This window comes from Branchiostoma belcheri, unplaced genomic scaffold (genome assembly GCF_001625305.1).
Source record: "Branchiostoma belcheri isolate BF01 breed outbred unplaced genomic scaffold, Haploidv18h27 scaffold16, whole genome shotgun sequence".
Taxonomy (NCBI): Eukaryota; Metazoa; Chordata; class Leptocardii; order Amphioxiformes; family Branchiostomatidae; genus Branchiostoma; species Branchiostoma belcheri.
In genome coordinates, this window is record NW_017803046.1 from 3740930 (window position 1) to 3757257 (window position 16328).

Below are 16328 nucleotides of genomic sequence, written 5' to 3' on the forward strand. Positions count from 1 at the left end.
ACCTAGCATGAGAAATGTAACGATGATCCCGGCCAAACAGACCACCAGCACCGCGAAGAACGCCCGCTTGATCCGCCGCATGGCCATGCCGCTGTGCCCGGGACCTCGTCGGCGGCTAGTCGGTGTCGCCCCGAATCGGCGCGGCGCTGGTGAAGTCCTCCCCGTCCCGGCGCTTCTCGCTCCGAGCGCCCTCCTGGTCCGCTCCGGTCCAACCACGATGAAGAGCTCGTCGGGAACTGGGCGTGGACATACGCGTGCGAGCGGTCTCCTGGGCTTTGCTTACTACTACTACCCGGTACGATCTATTCAGCAGGACTTCAGTTTAGGCGCCAAAGACAAAGGCCAGGGGCAAGAAAAGTCGTCCTCTCCTGACCGAAGCACACGCAGATGTAGGTCGTCTGGCGCTGCGCGGAGAGATTGCATCAAGCGAACATATGGTTGGGACGGCAACGGGGCGATTCTTTAATCACCGGGAGGTACCGCGACTTCCCCGCTTCGTGTGAAAGAGCCATCCATTATTTATCCCATCGGAGGGTGGGAGCAGGGCGTTCGTGCTGACACAAAATACCACCGGAAACAAGGTTCACAGAAGCCGATAACGGGTCTGTACGCTGTACGCGGATGAGTCCTTACCTTACACATTCAATTTTTCATGAGAGGAAAAGACCGTAGCTGTTAGGAAACGAGACTAAATCATACATTTCAAAGACGGCCAGGGGATATTGGGAGTTTGTTCCTCTGGCAACATATTTGGTCCGACTAATATACGGGTAGTCTTGTATGAAATAGTACATCAATATTTACTGACGTACTATCGTAATGCCTGGTAGCGTTTTAAGTACAGATGGGACCATTGGGAACTATATTTTTATATAAATATTCACTTTTCTCATTTGTACACCCATTCTGTATCACAAATCTTTATCACTGTAAAGTTCTACTATTCGGGACAATTACATGTTGAGTCATAGTAAAACAGATACCAGGTTATTATTCAATTTCCTTTCTATGAATACACAATTTGAGTGTCTCTTAAGTATTCATACTTGACATTCAGCCTCCCACCGTCAGGGTAGACAAAATCAGTGAAGGAGGAAACATGTTTAAACTTTAATTACCTGAACGTGAAATTGGAAACTATGTCTTGTTTTTTTCGTAATGGTCGTCATTGTGACGTAATATGATACTCATATATTCGTCTAAATTCAACGTCCAAAGTACATGTATAGAACTGCTCCTCTCCATAAAATGATGAGATATTCTGAGCATCTGTTTTTGTAGGAAGATAAATACCCAGTGACTTAATACCCATCATATTTCACACAGCGAATCCATACGTGTAGTAATTACGAAAGCATCTACTTGTTTTGCCGTAGTGTACCATATATTGTACACTTGCAACATAGAGACCAATGAGAACAAACGTTGGTTATATGTTGTCTGTATTTAGTCCTTTAAGTCTATATATCCATCCGGCACAGGATGGCCGTAGTTTGACTCATGTCCTCAATCCATCCCGGGATTTGTGTGACGTCAGCCGGTCCCGGTTTAATCCCGGCGTGTCCCCCTGTTGCGCGCCCGGCGCTGTCCTTGGTGCTGAACGCCAAGTCGTTATTGGCGTATCCACATTCAGGCCCACAAATGACATTATTTAAGCACGTAATGAATTGCCGGGAATTATCAGGAGCCAGGCTGGCGCGATTTCATACGCGACGTGGTGCCACAAACATGCGGATGATTCAGCAAATCCCGGCGTCCAGATAACACACCCGCCCTGCAGCGCGGAGATTGGTGGCAGCTATCGCGAGCACGTCCCTTTCCCGAGCCAAAGGTCAAGAACTGCCACATCTTCTTCAACCCTTACAAGACACGTGAAGTAAAACGTGCCCTTAAGCGTGTGTTATCCCAACTTTCAGCGACCAAATCTTCAAATCTCATCAGGAAACGGGCGACGTGGATAAATGAATCAACCAGCCGGCTTCGCCGACACATACACTTCGTGAATAATGTTAACTGATTTTTAGTTCAGATTTTGCTTCGGGCTAAGTCTGCCAGGACCTTTATCTTGATTCATGGCGTGTGTTTCTGCGTCTGACAACACAAATTATTTTGTGTAGTGGCGGGGATATCTAGACTACTTGGCGTCTTGGGAGGCAGGTCGTTGTGCGGGAGTCATGTGGTAGTCGGCAGGACACCGGGCTCTACACGGACAGCCATTAGACAATATGACAAACGACGTGACTTCTCAGCTTCATGTAGTTTGCTAAAACACCATTCGTACCCATCATTTGTCTTGCCTCTGCGGTCAGAATGACATTATTTATATTCATGCCTACAAAGCCGTTTGCTTTTTAGGTAACTCAGTCCAGGGAAATGGAAACGGTTTAAAATGGCAATAGGAATGGAATGGCATATTTGTTATTTAGTTATTGATGCAATTGACAAGAGTGGTCCGAAGTGCCTAACAGGACAGATACTATCTAGTACCTAACTAGGCTATCTCATTCTCAATATCGTAAAAGTAACATCCTGTGATAAATTGCTGTTCTTTAAGGTTTGTTCAACCTTCACCGATGCCACAACACAGCAATTGAAGCCTTTTTTTCGCTCCATGATTCCAGAGCCAGTTCTCCATTTGTACACCAAACACGAACACTTCACAGCGGGGGACAAGATGCAGACAGTCCGAATGAAAGTTATCAACAATGATGAAATATTGAGTAGTAACTGTCCCAGACTCTGACGCAAATGCCAATCCTATATTGTAGCTTTTGCAACAAATAACATCTCACGTGTCTTTGAGTATGCCTATGCAAATGATTGGAGGAATATTCCCTCGATGATTACTACACAAGAAGACTTAGGGTTCTTTTAATTTATTGCAATGATATAAAAGATATGAAACTTGCAAACAACACTGGCATGTCCATCATTAGAGTGAGGTATTCGTAAAAAAAACATGAAGCTGCCATCATGCCATCTAGGTAAGAAATACGTGCCCTGCACTCACAGCTGTCGTCTTGTTATCATTCGCTAGTGGAGACAAAGTAGCTGCAGAATAGTTCCGTAAGTAACAGAGCAAATCTGGACTAGTTCACTGCGCAGTAAAAGCAGACAAATTGTCATAAAGGCGACTTTAACGTGACCGTGGAGAGTCGTAAATTCGCGCTGCATGGATGGCGTGATGGTGCCGGAATGCGCCCGGCAGGGTCCCTCTCCAAACAGGTCACGATATTACCGGGTACACCGTGTCAGAACAAGAGAGTTGCACGCGAGGATGCGTCTCGGCTGACATTAAGAACCGTGATTGGAAGGGACTCGGAGGTGGCGGTGTCGCTGAGAGTGACGTGCGGTTACGACGTGACGAGCCCCGGGTCCCCGGAGGGGTGGTCTCCGGTGTTCCGAAGTGCCCGGCGCCCGCACGCAACCTTCAGAACAACACGGTTCTTGTCATATATAGTTCAAAAGGGTAGAGGCGATGGAAGAAGTAGAATGAACATAATTGGCCATTGTGGGCTGCATGAACACAGCCGCTGCGGCATATGTGACGGAAATAACCGCCCGGACATGTAACTACAACATTTTAGGTAACATATTCTGGCTCTGTTGCTAAAGTGACTGTTATACGATATGTTTGTCCTCAACGGTGGCACATTTTGGCGGCATGGAAACCACCAACTACTTGAAACACAATGAGACACGAGATGCTTACTGTATTACATAAACTGTACATGCGTTATCTGCTCTGTAATGCAGTATCAGTTTTTATTCTGGGCTGTAAATATGAATTATTTATATGCCATGTACTACTAGTTTGATGAATGTGTTAAGCTATACGTTGTCAAATGTAGATTTTCATCATTCAAAACACTGAAACCGCTTCAAACGGTTTTTCTTGCTGGTAGTGTTATCAACAAATAGTATACGTTTCAAGGATCTGAAATTTTACGAATCGTGCAAAATGAGAAAATCGCCTGTTCATGAAATATGCATGATGTGTAAAAAATATAAATCTCTATGCCCGGCTCTATGGCAGTGGCTGGTAACATGAGATGCCCTTGAGTGGTAACGCGATTTTGGCGACAAGGACAGAAATGATAATGTGTAGCAACCGATATCCTGCCGAGGAGTAATGAAGTACATTTCTTGGCTGCTAGTGTGAAAGTCAGACCAATGTCACGTTGGGAGGAAGTACAAGTTTGGCTGGTACCAAATGCAAGCGGAGGGTGAAGGGCGGTATGAGGATGTTGCAGTGATTGTACGACAGTTTTGCAACGAAATCGATTGGGGCCCGGTCGCGCGTTTGTCGCACGATAGTAAGCTGAGAGAAATCTTGGGTTCATATTCAGCTGTTTTGCTGCAGAGAACGTATGCCAAATCTCGTCACATGCCGGAAAACCTGTTACATTGTATAACGTATGGGCGCATAAAACAAGCTGACAGAGATTGTTGCTGCCTTGATACATGTAGGTCTACATTTAAGATGATGGGATATCTGTACCTTTTCGTTCCTTATATGACTGTATGTAAAATTCAGCTATTTGTGTGGTGATCTATTTCATGTTTTCACTGTTTTCTTTCATGTGTAAATGAATTCATCATTAATTTTCAATAAAGCAGTCGATGAACATTAAAAACAACAAAGGGACTTCATTACGCTGAGTGATGAGGCTAATGGGGGATGTTACAAAATTGATGCTCCTTGTGGGCAGCTGTGGTCAACTCCATCCTCTGAAGCCGATAAATAATGAACACAAGGAGGATTACCCGGAAACGATCCTGTAATGGGTTGATGTAGAGACGATTGCCTGATTCTCATCGGAGTTTCTCATGCTCAGGAGAAATGCATCAACATAACATCAATTTGGTATTCCACCTATGTAAGATTTAAGCATCTCTTTCCTTTTTGGGACTGTGTATCGTAATTCTCGCCATCGTCCTTGGCCGCACTTGAACCCCACTAGCACGGTAAAAAGTTATCACCTTCACCGCTTACAGACACCCCTGTCTCTGACACATGTGACTTGCTGAAAGACTGTGATGATCAACATTGATTTAGTATTGCATCGATGTAAGATTTACGCATCTCTTCTCCCTTTTTGGGACTGTGTGTCGTAATTCTCGCCATCGTCCTTGGCCGCACTTAAACCCCACTAGCACGCTGAAAAGTTGCAGACATCCCTGTCCCTGACACATGTTACTTGCTGACAGACTGTGATTTAGATAGAGTACAGCACAAGTCTAACCCGCGAGCTAGCCTTCACCAATGCCGTTCTCACAGGCTTCAAAGTTCCCTTTTCGGGACTGTGTAGCGTAACTCTCGCCGTCGTCCTTGGCCGTACTTGAACCCCACTAGCACGCTGAAAAGTTGCAGACATCCCTGACTCTGACACATGTGACTTGCTGACACACTGTGATGTAGATAGAGTGCTGTACACCTCCTAGCCGCGCATCGCGAGCCTTCACCAATGTCGACGTTCCAAGGCTTCAAAGTCCTCGTGAAGGCGAAGATCTCGGGAAATCTAGAATCGATTCTGCGAGATGTCCGAACGATTGCCCGGAGATACCTCCCAATACAGGATCCAATTTGGCCGCAGAGATTGGTGTGTGTGGCGTTCCGTTTGTTCTCGCCTTCCAATCAATGTGCAATTTGCCGAGGATTTATACAGGATGGGCGAGATGTTGCTGGGATAGTGTGAAGTTACCGGAGACTTTGATGTTATCTTTCAAACGTAAGTAACCATAATGTATTAAAGATGTATTAGACCAGGGGAATACACCCGAGTGCACTTCCTGTCACCACTGTGTGCAATTAAAGCAGAGGACATTGTGTCTGTACTTTTCAAGGACGGCGTGTGCGACCGCGGAAAATTGTCGTTTCCTAATGATGTCAGCTCAAATAATTGTCAGGAATTGTCTCAACATGACCAATATGAGCAAATGATCAAAGAAAATACGCGAATTCCACGTCCGTGACTTCCAAGAGTATTTCATTGTAATGATACGTGTATTTACCAATTATTTCTCACAGTTTTTGTCATCTTTTCTTCCGAAAGACTATAAGCGGTCTGGATGTTCCACATGGATTACCTTACGGTACCACCCCGGCGATTGGAGAATATTAACCCATGTGACATTGAATGCCCTTTATGGGGATAAAGAATGGACGTATGAATTGGATTAGGCATAAACAGGAGAAAGGTCACGACCGATAGTATGATCATGGTGGGAGGTAGGATCGGTGGATGTGCCGCCATGATCAGATAAGTCTCACAGGCATACAGGACCATGTCGGGACTAATTAAAACACACTGCCAATCTAAGCCGCTTTTTAATGATGGCCGGCGTACGATAAGCCAATCCATTGGGACTTGTCATTTGTTATCAAAGCGCGGGCGTAATGATTGAAGAAAATACACGTAACCCTTGTGAAGCTGCATTGCAATTGATGAAATGCGCAATGCCAACAAGTATCTTCTAAACAAAGTGAAATATCATATACGAAGTATGAAGCATAGAGGAAGAGAGAAGGAGTGAGAAGCAGCCAGACAGGAGAGTGAGAGAGAGAGAGAGAGAGAGCGAAAACAATACGTCCATTTTTCATGGAGGTAACAAAACACGTCGCGGTCACGCTAGAATACACAGGCTCGCTCCTTGCGCGGAATTGGGCGTGCTGTGCCGCCGACATTACGTTGATTGGATGGGGAAAGCGTGAGATCCTGGAAATTACTTTGTCTCCAACGATTCCATGTATCATCAGGGGATAAGACTGAAGTGTCTGGAGACGTCGGGAAGACATGGAACATAGGGTACGGATTAGGGGCAGGTCTCTCATGTGGAATGGTCGCTCCGCGGAATAGAAAGAGCCTGTTTAAGCTGGAGTGAGAACATTTCTTTTAGAACTAATCTGCCTTGAAGGAAACGATGCCGCCCACATCTAACTGGGAATTCTTTGCATTCACATTTGAACGGTAGACGGTTTGATGGAAGTATGTTTGAAACTTCATTTCATGCTTTTACTCGTATGAAAACGTTTCAGCTTGTTACATCTGACTTCGATCGTATGGAATATAACTTCGGGCATAAAAGATAAGAAAGCCTACACTTCACTACACTACACTTCACTGCACTACATTACGCTACACTACACTACACTACACTACACTACACTACACTACACTTCACGGACACTTCACAAATGTGTATCAACGCGTCACCTGCATGTTCGTTTGGTTTTTAGTGTCTTTAACACGCAATAGTATGTATGACTGAAAGTGCAATATTCGCCTTACATAATTAGTAGTGTATTCAAAACTAAAGTACGAAAACTCTCTGTACAGGAGTTGTAACTAGACACGCCTGTAGCTAGCATCCTGCCTTGTCTCTGAGTAGTTTCTTGAGGACTGCCTTGGTCACCAATGCTGGTCACATCCGCCGTGTCCGGTAATAAAGACCAAGAACGATTTTGTTTCGCGTGCAAATTGCCTTGTTCAACGGCAACACGTTAAAGTATCAACAGGGATATCCATTTATATAAAGGTTATACGGTCACTTACACGCCTCCTGACTATTGATCGACTTTAACGGCCAACGTGTTGCAGATAGAAAGGTCAGAGGTCTTTCGATAATGACCCCGGGATGTATCTATTATATCCTGAGCCGCCCGTAAACTTGACAGCCGGAGTGACCAACTTCTGAGCAGCTGCCCTTTGGTATTTTCACTCCGGCATGACTAAAATCTGGGAAAAGGTCACTTGTAATCCATCAAATGCCATCACACGGCGGGGATACAGCGGAGGGATGGGGGGGACTACTTGTAAACATGGCGGCATGTGTGGTGTTTTATCTCGGGATTATGGTTGTATCTGTTTGTACCATTATGTCTGTAAGTCCGTAAACAGGTGCTTTACTTTTACTACCACTGTATCAGAGGGAATGGTCCTTAGAGGGCTGTTCGATGATATTTCTTTTACAGTTTTGAAGGGAAACAAATGAGAGTAAGGCATGTACCTAATACTACCGTGTGCTGAGGTTTTGATTTCGGGGTTCTTGTCTGCGTGTTAACGTTTTCCTTTGTTATTTGCATACAGTAGTTCACGGGAAGAGAGGGGGTGCCGTAACCGCAGACTGACAGGAAGGTCGAATTGGAAGTCGAATACTCTCTCCGCAAACTGCGAGGAAGTGTTTTCTGCTATAATCATGTCTTGTGCCTTTTGCCCAATGGAAACACGTGGGAAATGAATATATCTCATCAGTGTTGAATATTGTTGAGAATTTCTTGCTTTTTTAATTAAATGGCTGAAGCACGAAATTCTCGGTCGATTTCTAGATGAGGGTGCTATATTACCACTGCCTGAGTCAAGGGCGTAAAGCAACATGTAGCGACATGTTGACAGCCAAAATGTGATTACCTAGCCTTAATGAAACCTCATCCTAACATGGGGAGACGTAGACTTGGCAGTTTAATATCGATTCCTATTAATCCAGTCGTCAGTCCTGCGCTTGAAATTTCGTCAGCCATCAAATATACGTCACATAATTTGCAGATCATCACGTGTACATGTTTCATTTTAATAACCGGTTTTTGTAGAGTTATAAATCAAGACTATGGAATGATATTGGAAGTTAAGATAAAGCACAGAGGGTAGAAGCTCCTTATACCTGCCCTGTATTACTTTTTAAGAAATATGTAGGTTACTTTGAAAGGCAGTCTGAATGTTACCATTAAGATATCTAATCAAAACTTATGGCTACTTGCAACTAAATGTATGTCGTCTGATCCAATATGGCGTCTAGTTAATCTTGGTATTTTATCATAGCCCTAGACTTTCCCCAGACGCAGGCCTATATTATGATTATAAGGAACAGTTTATACCTAACGAGATAAATTCTCCTGCCACTATTGAACAGAAGTGTTATTTCACGCATTCAAGAGGCATTTCCCACCCTGCATTTCTGGAATATGGTATTCTTTATATCATGGTCCGATGTGAATATGGTATATTGAAAGAACATGGTAAGTGTTGGCCTCCACTCCCATATCGTCATACAAGCACACGTTTCATAGCCCTGGGTTATATTTCAGCACCATACATGGCCTGATGACTAGCTCTAACGTAATCCTCATCCCATTTCTGACAGACATCAGTAACGCATGTAATGTTCTATATTGTACTTTTCTCACCGAATGACCATCATGAAAGACACTGTCGGCGCTACAATAGTGTAATGACTGACCTCCGTGGGACGGAATAGGAGGTATTCCTTAGTCCGGGTGGTTTGTGGACCTCTTGACTTATGACTCTATTTCGGTTAAACTATGTCTATAATATTTTATGTGAATGTGTATGTGTATGTACGAAACCGTCTTATGAAACGTGACATGAAAACCATGCACTATGGACAACACATAGGAGAGAGTTGAAGCAAACAAAACACGTAAAATAGGGCAGAGACTGGTTGACAAATTGAAATTTGCATGAAATCAAACTGTTGTAACAGTACAACAAAAACAGTTACTGAAGCAACTGGATATGATTTTGGAAACGTTCAGACATTTTAGGTAGCATCCACGTGCACTTCCTTTCGTCAGTGACACTGGAGACTTGTCAGAAAAGCAGGTTATAAGTATGAACTATGCTATGCTTTCCAGTGTCACTGACGAAAGGTAGTGGATACTACCTGAAACGTCTGACCGTTTCCAAAATCATATCCAGTTGCTTCAGTAACTGTTTATTGGCGTCTCTCATTACCTGGATGTCTAACCTTCACCGACGTGTTGTAACAGTACTATTCCATAGTCTCACGAGACATAGAAATACCCGCTAGCACTGTTAAAAGGCCACACGTTGCTACTACCCGAGGCCCTTTCTGTGTCCGTGAATAATTTTTGCCCTATGTGCAGTAGAGTGTAAGCATAATAATCGTCATTATCTTTGCACACATATTGCTCTTAGGAGCATCGGCAATAATGTTAACTTCGCCCGCAGGTAAAGAGTTAATAAAGTTTACGTCAGCTCTGGAGCACACCGCGTGAGCAATAGGTGGGAACGCTGTTATTAACTTCTTATCGGTATTCCAAAACGCCACCTGGCGCCCCAGGGTAAAGTGACATCGTCATAGTGCCACGCTCGTAAAATGTGTAAACACGTTATGAAGGAAAGCAACCGAAGATAAAAATATGAGATTTGAGTAATATTAGTGTCACAATCATTTCAGAGAAAATTAATACTTATCTTTGAATACTTGATACACTTTGATTTGTGAAATAGCAAGGATTGGTCTCTTAAACTTTGCGTCAAGTTTATGATTTAAAGTTGGTTTTTCTTTCACGATTTCTTTCCCTGAACTCGTGATCATATAAACTTCCTAAAATATTGAATGGAAACTTTGAAGGTAGCGTGACATCTAGCGGATACCCTAAATCTAAGCAATAACTGTGTTTATATCCTCTCTCCGCCCTAAATAATATCTTTTATATGTGCGTTACGGCAAAGATGATCCGCGGGATTATGTTTGTATGGATATGACATACAAGGCTAGATTATTGGGATTATACATGTAATATAGCAATACAGCTATCTAGAAGGTGGTATTACGTAAGGATCGACAGAGCATTTCTTCACCCGGGCTGGGTTTGTGCCAACCACAGAAAGTAAGGCGATATAACCTGAGGTATCATAAGTGTCACATCGTGGATGGATGTTCGCAGCGTGCCCGAGACTATTCCCACATTGTACCTGTCACGGACCCGCTAACCCACTGGTTATGTCGTGATCGATCTATCCACGATCCTGCTGTGTCAGTCAGTATTACAACTTTCCTGGCAACGCCAAAAACAATTACTCAAGCAACTGGATGCGATTTTGGAAACGGTCAGACGTTTCAGGTAGCATCCACTACCTTTCGTCAGTGACACTGGAGACTGCAGGAGAATTGCAGGTTTATAAGCACGAACTATTGATTGATATGCAAATACGTGAAGACAATTCAATCAATAGTTCGTGCTTATAAAACTGCAATTCTCCTGCAGTCTCTTACGTGTCACTGAAGAAAGGAAGTGGATGCTACCTGAAACGTCTGACTTCCAAAATCGTATCCAGTTGTTTGAGTAACTGTTTTTTGCGTATCTTATTATCTGGATGTCTAACCTGCACCAACGTTTTCTGGCAACGCTCGTATCAAACCGAGTTTGTTGCGTCAGGCGCATTTGTTTCTTCATCTGGCGTTGGTCCAGATCTGACATGGTTGGTAGCAGGTGGCACATTTCTTGTCAGTAATTCTCTCAAATGCGTCGACGTACTGGTAATTCCTACGATTTGTCCTGCGTTTCTTTTTACCATTTTACGTTGGATGAAAACTCATAGTACACTTTCAAGGTGACCCTATGGAGTAAAAGTGACTGATGATGTGTACTGTAGATGCTACTGTACGTGATGTAGGTACTTTTTTGATGAGACACTGTTAGACACCTATAGCTTTCCCTACATCCCTACTTGCCCTGAAGACGATCAGAAGATACAACATCACGTCAACAGCCAAGTTGACGACACGAATCGAGCCAGTGACGCATTCCCCTGAAGGCCTTCCGCAATAGCAGCGGGCCTTACGCCAAAGAATCCTGTGATAGCTGGGGGTTGGCATGACGATAAAGTTATCGTCAGAATTAGTCGAAGCCCCAAAGCTGTCGCGTATTGGTTCCGCGATAGCAAAGTACGTAGATATGCAACGGAAATGTGTAGGTGTTCGAGTTTTTGCTAAGTTTATCAAAAGTGGGCGTATGTATATTGATAAAACTGTGATGTGACGTACTAAAATGTTATATTTCACATTGTTACCACTCTCTCATGGTCCATACAATAGTGCTGATTGCAGTTTAGGGTCTGACGATAGACTTGTTTGCTGATGTAGATTTCTGTGGGGCATGAAAGCGGGTGTATCCAAGAGAGACTTGACCCGGCCAGAGATGGGATATCGATCCTTTCACAGGGTCCTTTGTGTTGGACTATCAAGTATTTTCATCTGCCACTGAGGATGTCTTTCTGAAGAAAGCAATTGCTGCGAGTCAATAACAGTTCATTGAAATAGTTGAAACGTATCATCTACATGGGTGCTTCCGGGATCATTGCTTTCTGTTAGTCATTCTTTCGTGTCTAAATTCTATTTGACCACAACATGACGAATTCCAATTTCCTATGTAGTGGGTACGAAGACCTAAACATAAACCTGAAGATCCTCACAATTCTAGACAAAAGGTCTATGAGAAATAGTAAAATAGAGAAATGGTAGTCCCCCTTATGCAGCTTTTCCAACCTCGAAAGATCTCGAGGAAAAAGGAGACAATCATGTCAAACCTCTATTCATTCCGGACACAAAATAGACAACTCTAAAACCCTTTCAGTCCTTTGTGGCGTTAGACTTTTCCCCAAGCCTGTAAAAGGCGTTACAAGCCTGCTCCAGCCGGATTGTAGCCCCCGGAGGCCAGACAAGATGTACTGTGACTTGTCCTCCAAGGTTACGAGATGAGTGGTTATGTCAGGAGCTGCACTGAGCAGGGTGAGCTTTTACGACAAGACAGTCCTTGGATAGCCTTTACAGGAAGCCTTTAAAGGCCATCAAAGCTGTGTAAATGCTTTATCTGTGTGCGTGGACATACCTCAACGTCAGTTTTACGGCGCATGTGAGGTCTTGCTTTCATAAAACAGCGGGGTTACTGCCGGCCCTAACTACGTACAAAACGGTCCGGGTTGTAATGTCGGAATTACCAACATGTTAGTCTCATCACTCTTTTATCGAAAAACACAGAAGACACGTTAGCAGAATAAAAAAGAACACAACAGTAAATGTTATGTTTTTTTGGTACAGAGAACGGTCGATTTCAACGAGTCTGTGACGGCTTGGAAGAATGTTGTCGGCTTACTCGCGTTAGGTATTGATTTGGATATTTCATTTTGTGGGGTAAGTTTTTATCTATAGATCAATGCAAGTCAAATACAATAACATGGTAATATGGTTTACTCATGCCTATTTCGACATCGACATCGACATAAACGTTGATGTCCTGATTTGGTCAGGATTCTAAAGTGCGCTGACGAATAAGACTGGTGCCGCACGGGTGCCATTCAAATGGTTTTATCAACCAGAAAACTTCGTTATATTGATATGGACTTCTGATATGGACTTGGAGTGTGAATGGAGTAAGAGGTAAAAGTGATGTCCCGCCTCAGTTCATGTACATTAGTAACGGCCATGCGGTAACCATGATAGTGATGAATACGAACTTATGGACATTCTGTTTCACTGGACACTGTAAGAACAAGACTATTTCCTGAGAGGGGTGAAAGAGGCTATTTACATTAGGGCCCATCACCTTTCAATCGACGGGGACCGACCTCGTCTACCAGATACCTTTGACCCAGTGTTGACATCACACTTCAAAGAAGCCACGTGACAAGCCTCACTGGGTCAGTCTTCTGAGGAAGACCAGAGTGACTGGTCGAAAGCTCTAGGTGAGAGAACTTCTTTGTGTTGGATCAAAAGTCTTAACTCTAATAGACATGTAACTACCAACACAGATGAACTTTCATGATAGTACAAACTTATGATGTTGAGTGTTAAATTGCTCCTCAAAGGCAGGTGCATCTATGATTAAAAAGTGTCTCTAGTTCTACTGTGCTACCCGTGTTCATCACCAAAAACCATTGACAAGAGCTCAACTAACGATAATTTACACGTAGCGAAAGCGTAAGAGCTTTTTAATTTCTTTGCCGCATTGCAGAAGATGTGACATGTCATGAAGAACCGACATAGTGACATTAAGTGGTATAATTAAAGTAAAAGCTTTTACAGTTATGATATGTTTCTCACTTAGAAGACACATCGTTTTAATCAGTGCAGAAAGACGTTTAACCAACTTGGAAAGAAAACTATAAAGTTGTTATGGGCTAGCGGCGTCACTTTACTTAGTGCACATCAGTGTAATTACACACACATGATTGAACTCATAACTCATATATAACTAAGCCTAGATACGTACGCTGTTGGATTTTAAATTTATGGCACAATCTTATATAAGGAAATCAGCCTATCATTCCACAACGGTGACTCCGCCTTTCAATTTAAAACGTGCTTTATAAATGAATAACAATGGATGGTTTTTACCGTGTAAATAAATGATTTTGTGGTAAATGAACTTTCTGTGTCGTCTTGATAAATCGTTGTAGTTGTACTATGCGGACTATCTACATCTACATATCACTATATACATCTGATGTCTATCTGATATCGTGTACCGAAAAACCAGTAATATCAGTCAATAACGCATTGATATATGGATACAGAATGTTCAAGTGTGCGTCTTCATTCAAGTTTATGCCCTGGGAAATAAGAGAAAATTGTCCTCTCAAGGTGACTTTGACGCTACCAATTATTCATCATTAATATTTCAGGATCAATTAAGTGTTTATCCATGACTTATTTACAGACTTCTCTTGCCAGATTGATACCCCATTACTAAAAGCCCTGAACATAAAACTTTTCCGTTTATATCAGCTTCTCCTGACTGTTATATCTAGACATCCTGTTTATCGAAAGCCGGAACGACTTTTCATTATTACAGAAAACAGTTTACTCTAAACGTAAATTCTCTGTAGTCCTCGATACTTGATAGTTACGAATCTCACTACGTACAATGACTCTGGTCTATATCCAGACTCCTGCAATGTGAATGAGAAGTCATTCAGGGGTGTCACTTTGCGTTTTCTGACATACACTGTGTATCGACAAACGGGTCTATATGACCAGGCTATTTGCCTCAATGTTTATTGTACTAGTAAGTTGGTCTAAAGAAGGAAGGAGGATTCATCATCTTAGGTCATATGCAGGGCTACCTATAGTTACAGTAAAGCCCATTGTACAGTATGGGACATATTGAGTACGAGCACATTATATGTAAAGGCGACAGGGGCGTCATTTATTCGGACCCGGCAAAGGTGCCTGTTACTTTGCGATAAGCAAGCTTATTAAATAAGGGGCAACAGATTGATGTACATCCCTTGGCACTTTCAAGTCATCGTTTGTCTTCAGAGAGGTTTTCAAATTTATCTGTTGTAGCAGTGAATGATTCAATTTGCTATTATATTAAACTGGTGTCGGCTATATCTGGAATCCGTAACGTAAACATGGTCCTGGAGTGAATAATACTGCAATGTTTTGGACGCTCGGTCTGAAACTTGTCTCAATGTATTTCTTGCTAACTGCGTAATGATTGGGAATCTAACTTTAGAGAAAAAGTCAAGGAAACTAATTTACCATTTGCACGGCCTTTCAACCAACGCTGAACAGATATAGGGACGGGGGAAGCCACGAACTTTATACAACTTATGATTTACTGTTCACCGAGTGATATTTGTTCTATCCACACCCATATATAAGAAATATCACAGAAGCAGTGGATTGCCTATTCATTCAAAAAGACTGGTGCCCCATTTTAATATACTAGTAACTGTGTTGGAAACTGTAGTTTGATCCTGCTTTAGAATAATAGTACTAACTCAGAAGTGCACTGAAAAGCACCTAAAGCCTAAAAGCCCCTGAGATGGGCTGTGGCCTTGGCAGAGCTTTGAAGAAGCAGATCTGAAGATGACGCATGGCCCTTTCCCCTGCTCAGGCGCTGTTCCCGAGGCTTTGATGTTCTGTTAGTGAGCACAACCCGTGGGACACTCAGAGAGTGATGCCCGCACGGGTCCCAGGACGTGCTGTAACACATTACGCAAGCGATAACTGCTGACAGATTGAACTTGAACTGAACTCACAAAGGCACAGGAAGTCCGGGAAACCATGGATCAATGTCGCTGTCGTTTTCCCTCTGATGGAGTCCGTGATACTCTACCTCTTACCTATTAGTTTTCCTTTAAAAGCCTTTCCTGACGGAAAGTGAGTTATTTGATGCGTAATCAAAGAGATTTACCTGACAATTATTCGGTAGTCCTTTGTCTATACCTTCCTACCTTCCTCTATGATGGATGCGTTGCTGACTGGTTGAGGGGGGATACAGGCTTCGTCACGTTTGGGACCGCATTACTAGTATTCTCACTGCAGCGCCACCTAGCGGAGGGAGTAGATCCAGTCAGTACTGCAGTCAGTTGCGCAACAAACAACTGTATCAATTTATGTAAAAACCTGATGAAACTATATTCAAGAGGAAAGGGATTACTAGTAGTCTACATTATTTTTATGCTCTCACACAGGTGTATACTTTATTGATGTATATTGCAGTTCTCTTTAGTGCTAAACTTCAAGATGTACATACGTAGTAGCAACTAACGTCT